Raw genomic sequence first — 6102 nt, 5'->3', positions numbered from 1 at the left:
TAAGCACTTAACATAAAGAAAACGAAAAATAGAGAATTTAAGAACAAGGAATGAATCCACCTTAGTGATGGTGGCATTTCCTTCTTGAGGAACCAATGATGTCCTTGAGCTCTTCTATGTCTCTTCCTTGTCTTTGTTGCTCCTCCCTCATTGCTTTTTGATCTTCTCTAATTTCATGAAGGATGATGGAGTGCTCTTAATGTTCCACCCTTAATTGTCCCATGTTGGAACTTAATTCTCCTAGGGAGGTGTTGATTTGCTCCCAATAGTTTTGTGGAGGAAAATGCAATTGAGGCATCTCTGGGATCTCATGGTGATGAGCTTCATGCGTCTCTTGAGCTCCATGCATGGGCTCTCTTGTTTGCTCCATCCTTTTCTTAGTGATGGGCTTCTCTTCCTTAATGGGAATGTCTCCTTCTATGTCAATCCCAGCCGAATTGCATAGATGGCAAATGAGGTGAGGAAAAGCTAACCTTGCCATAGTGGAGGACTTGTCAGCTACCTTGTAGAGTTCTTGAGGTATAATCTCATGAACCTCCACCTCTTCCCCAATCATGATGCTATGGATCATGATGGCCCGGTCTATAGTAACTTCAGACCGGTTGCTAGTGGGAATGATTGAGCGTTGGATGAACTTCAACCATCCTCTAGCTACAGGCTTAAGGTCCAGTCTTCTCAATTGAACCGGTTTGCCTTTTGAGTCAATCTTCCATTGAGCTCCTTCCACACATATGTCCATGAGGACTTGGTCCAACCTGGTTGACTCTCCTTGTGTAGGGGCGTGCGTTCTCTTCCATCATTGGCAAGTTGAACGCCAACCTTACATTTTCCGGACTAAAATCTAAGTAATTCCCCCGAACCATGGTGAGATAATTCTTTGGGTTCGGGTTCTTACTTTGATCATGGTTCCTAGTGATCCATGCATTGGCATAGAACTCTTGAACCATTAGGATGCCGACTTGTTGGATGGGGTTTGTTAGAACTTCCCAACCTCTTCTTTGGATTTCATGTCGGATCTCCGGATACTCATTTCTCTTGAGCTTAAAAGGGACCTCGGGGATCACCTTCTTCTTGGCCACAACATCATAGAAGTGGTCTTGATGAGCTTTGGAGATGAATTTTTCCATCTCCCATGACTCGGAGGTGGAAGCTTTTGTCTTCCCTTTCCCTTTTCTAGAGGATTCTCCGGTCTTGAGTGCCATCAATGGTAATGGAAAAACAAAAAGCTTATGATTTTACCACACCAAACTTAGAATATTGCTCGCCCTCGAGCAAGAGAAGAAAGAATAGATGAAGAAGAAGAAGAAAATATGAAGGAAAGGAGGGAGAGGTGTATTCGGCCAAGAAGAGAGGGTTGTGTTGTGTGAAAATGAGGAAGAATGGAGGGCTTTATATAGGGAGGGGAGGGGGGTTAATTTCGGCCATATAGGGTGGGATTGGGTGGGAAATTGATTTTGAATTTTGAAGGTAGGTGGAGTTTATGAGATAGGTTTATGGGGAAGAGTGGATGGATGTGAGTGGTGAAGTAGTGATAGGGAAGAGGGATTGAGGTGATTGGTGAAGAGTTTTGGGGAAGAGTGTTTATTGGGAAGAGAGGATGAGCATTGAGAAGAGGAAGGAGAGTGAGTGGAGGTAGGTAGGGATCCTGTGGGGTCCACAGATCATGAGGTATCAAGGATTTACATCCATGCACCCATTAGGCATGTAAAATGCCTTTGCATGTAATTCTGGCGTTTAAACGCCGAATTGATGCTTGTTCTGGGCGTTCAACGCCCAGATGCAGCATATTTCTGGCGTTGAACGCCAGCCAGATGCTTGTTTCTAGCGTTCGGCGCCAGCTCTTCTTCACTGTGCATTTCTGGCGTCTGGACGCTAGGATGCTGCTTGTTTCTGACGTTCAACGCCAGATCCATGCTCTGTTCTGGCGTTGAATGCCAGAAAGATGCTCCTTACTGGCGTTTAAACGCCAGTAAGATCCTCCTCCAGGGTGTGATTTTTCTTTTGCTGTTTTTGATGCCATTTTCAATTTTTATATTCATTTTGTGACTCCACATGATCATGAACCTAATAAAACATGAAATAACAATAAAAATAAAATTAGATGAATAAAAATTGGGTTGCCTCCCAACAAGTGCTTCTTTAATATCAATAGCTTGACAGTGGGCTCTCATGGAGCCTCACAGATGTTCAGAGCATTGTTGAGACTCTCCAACACCAAACTTAGAGTTTGGATATGGGAGTTCAACACCAAACTTAGAGTTTGACTGTGGGGGCTCTGGTTGACTCTGTTTTGAGAGAAGCTTACTGTGCCTCTTTTCCATGTTTATAGAAGGATGTCCTTGAGTTTTAAACTCAAGGGAGTCCTCATTCAATTGAAGGACTAGTTCACCTCTGTTAACATCAATCACAGCTCTTGCTGTGGCTAGGAAGGGTCTTCCAAGGATGATGGATTCATCCTCATCCTTCCCAGTATCTAGGATTATGAAATAAGCAGGGATGTAAAGGCCTTCAACCTTTACTAATATGTCCTCTACTTGTCCATAAGCCTGTTTTCTAGAATTGTCTGCCATCTCTAATGAGATTTTAGCAGCTTGTACCTCAAAGATTTCCAGTTTCTCCATTACAGAGAGTGGCATGATGTTTATTCCTGACCCCAGGTCACATAGAGCCTTCTCAAAGGTCATGGTGCCTATGGTATAAGGTATCAGGAAATTTTTAGGATCCTTTTTCTTCTGAGGCAATCTCAGTTGATCCAATGCATTTAGTTCATTGGTGAACAGGGGAGGTTCATCTCCCCAAGTCTTATTACCAAATAAATTGGCATTCAGCTTCATGATTGCACCAAGGAACTTGGCAACTTTCTCTTCAGTAACATCCTCATTCTCTTCAGAAGAAGAATACTCATCAGAGCTCATGAAGGGCGTAAGGAGGTTTAATGGAATCTCTATGGTCTCTAGATGAGTCTCAGATTCCTTTGGTTCCTCAGAAGGAAACTCCTTATTGATCACTGGACGTCCCAGGAGGTCTTCCTCACTGGGATTCACGTCCTCCCCTTCCTCTCTTGTGGTTTCAGCCGTGTTGACTATGTCAATGGCCTTGCACTCTCCTTTTGGATTTTCTTCTGTATTGCTTGGGAGAGTACTAGGAGGGATTTCAGTGATCCTTTTACTCAGCTGGCCCACTTGTGCTTCTAAATTTCTAATGGAGGACCTTGTTTCATTCATGAAACTCACAGTAGCCTTAGATAGATCAGAGACTAAGTTTGCTAAATTAGAAGTATTTTGTTCAGAGTTCCCTGTCTGTTGCTGAGTGGATGATGGAAAAGGTTTACTATTGTTAAACCTATATCTTCCACCATTATTAAAGCCTTGTTGAGGCTTTTGTTGATCCTTCCATGAGAGATTTGGGTGATTTCTCCATGAGGGATTATAGGTGTTTCCATATGGTTCACCCATGTAATTCACCTCTGCTATTGCAGGGTTTTCAGGATCATAGGCCTCTTCTTCAGAAGGCGCCTTTCGAGTACTGTTGGATGCAGCTTGCATTCCATTCAGACTCTGAGAAATCATATTGACTTGCTGAGTCAATATTTTATTCTGAGCCAATATGGCATTCAGAGTATCAATTTCAAGAACTCCCTTCTTCTGAGGCGTCCCATTACTCACAGGATTCCTCTCAGAAGTGTACATGAACTGGTTATTAGCAACCATGTCAATGAGTTCTTGAGCTTCTGCAGGTGTTTTCTTTAGGAGAATGGATCCACCTGCAGAAGTATCCAATGACATCTTTGATAGCTCAGATAAACCATCATAGAATATATCCAAGATGGTCCATTCTGAAAGCATGTCAGAAGGACACTTTTTGGTCAGTTGCTTGTATCTCTCCCAAGCTTCATAGAGGGATTCACCTTCTTTCTGTCTGAAGGTTTGAACATCCACTCTAAGCTTGCTCAGCTTTTGAGGAGGAAAGAACTTGGCTAAGAAAGCCGTGACCAGCTTATCCCAAGAGTTCAGGCTATCTTTGGGTTGAGAGTCCAACCACACTCTAGCTCTGTCTCTTACAGCAAAAGAGAAAAGCATGAGCCTGTAGACTTCAGGATCTACTCCATTAGTCTTAACAGTATCACAGATCTGCAAAAATTCAGTTAAGAACTGAAAAGGATCTTCAGATGGAAGTCCATGGAACTTGCAGTTCTGCTGCATTAGAGAAACTAATTGAGGTTTCAGCTCAAAATTGTTTGCTCCAATGGTGGGGATGGAGATGCTTCTTCCATGTAAATTGGAATTAGGTGCAGTAAAGTCACCAAGCATCCTCCTTGCATTATTATTATTTTTGGCTGCCATCTCCTCTTCTTGTTCGAAAATTCCTGACAGGTGCTTGCTGGATTGTTGTAATTTAGCTTCTCTTAGTTTCCTCTTCAGAGTCCTTTTAGGTTCTGGATTTGCTTCAACAAAAATATTCTTGTCCTTGCTCCTACTCATATGAAAAAGAAGGGAACAGAGAAATAATAATAATAGGGATCTTTTTTGCCCAGGTATAAAGGTTCTCTTATGTGAGTAGAAGAAAAGAAGAAGAGAAAATCTAAACTCAGAGAAAGAGAAAGTTCGGATTTTTGGTGAGTGAGAGAGAGATGTTAGTAGATGAATAAATAAACAGAAGGAGATGAGAGAGAAGGATTTTCGAAAATTATTTTTGAAAAATGGTTAGTGATTTTCGAAAATTAAAAGAAGAAATAAATTAAAATTGAATTTTGAAACAATTAGTTAATTAAAAAGAATTTTTGAAAAAAAAGGGAGATATTTTCGAAAATTAGAGAGAGAAGGTTAGTTAGGTAGTTTTAAAAAAGATAAGAAATAAACAAAAAGTTAGTTAGTTAGTTGAAACAATTTTGAAAATCAATTTTGAAAAGATAAGAAGATGAGAAGTTAGAAAGGATATTTTAAAATCAAATTTTTGAAAAAGATATGATTTTGAAAAAGATAAGATAAAAAGATATTTTTGAAAAGATATGATTGAAATTAGTTTTGAAAAAGATTTGATTTTTAAAATCACAATTAATGACTTGATTTACAAGAAATCACAAGATATGATTCTAGAACTTAAAGTTTGAATCTTTCTTTCTTAACAAGTAAGTAACAAACTTGAAATTTTTGAATCAAAACATTAATTGATGATGTTATTTTCGAAAATTATGTGGTAAAGATAAGAAAAATATTTTTGAAAAATATTTTTATAATTTTCGAAAATAAATAAGAAAAATGAAAAAGATTTGATTTTTGAAAAAGATTTTGAAAAAGATAAGATTTTTAAATTGAAAATTTGATTTGACTCATAAAAACAACTAGATTTTAAAAATTTTTAAAAAAGTCAAATCTAATTTTCGAAATTTTAAGAGAGAAAAAGGGGAAGATATTTTTTTTTATTTTTGAATTTTTAATGATGAGAGAGAAAAACATGAAAAATGATGCAATGCATGAAAGTTATGGATCAAAGCAAGAAATGCATGCAAGAATGCTATGAATGTCAAGATGAACACCAAGAACACTTTGAAGATCATGATGAACATCAAGAACATATTTTTGAAAAATTTTCAATGCAAAGAGAACATGCAAGACACCAAACTTAGAAATCTTTAATGCTTAGACACTAAGATTTCAAGAATGCATATGAAAAACACCATACAACACAAAACAATATAATATGAAGATCAATCAAGAAGGTTTTATCAAGAACAACTTGAAGATCATGAAGAACACTATGAATGCATGAATTTTCAAAAAATGCAAAGAATTTTTTTTAGAAAAAATGCAATTGACACCAAACTTGAAATTGACTCAAGACTCAAACAAGAAACACAAAATATTTTTTTTATTTTTATAATTTTATGATTTTTTTGGATTTTTCGAAAATTAATTTGAAAAAGAAAAATAAGGATTCCAAAATTTTTAAAATGAATTCCAGGAATCTTTGTACTCTTAGTCTAAAGCTCCAATCTGAGAGTTAGGCATGGCTTAATAGCCAGCCAAGCTTTAGCATGTAACATCAAAACATACTGCTCATTACTTATCAAATTAACTTGCCTCTATGCTGATGGTTGGAAGC

The 6102-nt window shown here is 38.0% G+C and overlaps 1 non-coding gene across 1 annotated transcript; it reads left to right on the top strand.

The window, feature by feature from the left end:
* The first annotated feature begins 3839 nt into the window (after window positions 1–3839).
* LOC112767573 (small nucleolar RNA R71) lies at window positions 3840–3947 on the top strand. The gene has a single exon (XR_003185015.1). It is a non-coding gene; the product is annotated as a small nucleolar RNA R71 (small nucleolar RNA).
* The last annotated feature ends 2155 nt before the right edge of the window (window positions 3948–6102 follow it).

Source organism: Arachis hypogaea, chromosome 17 (assembly GCF_003086295.3).
Source record: "Arachis hypogaea cultivar Tifrunner chromosome 17, arahy.Tifrunner.gnm2.J5K5, whole genome shotgun sequence".
Taxonomy (NCBI): Eukaryota; Viridiplantae; Streptophyta; class Magnoliopsida; order Fabales; family Fabaceae; genus Arachis; species Arachis hypogaea.
This window is presented reverse-complemented; position numbering and strand designations above follow the sequence as displayed.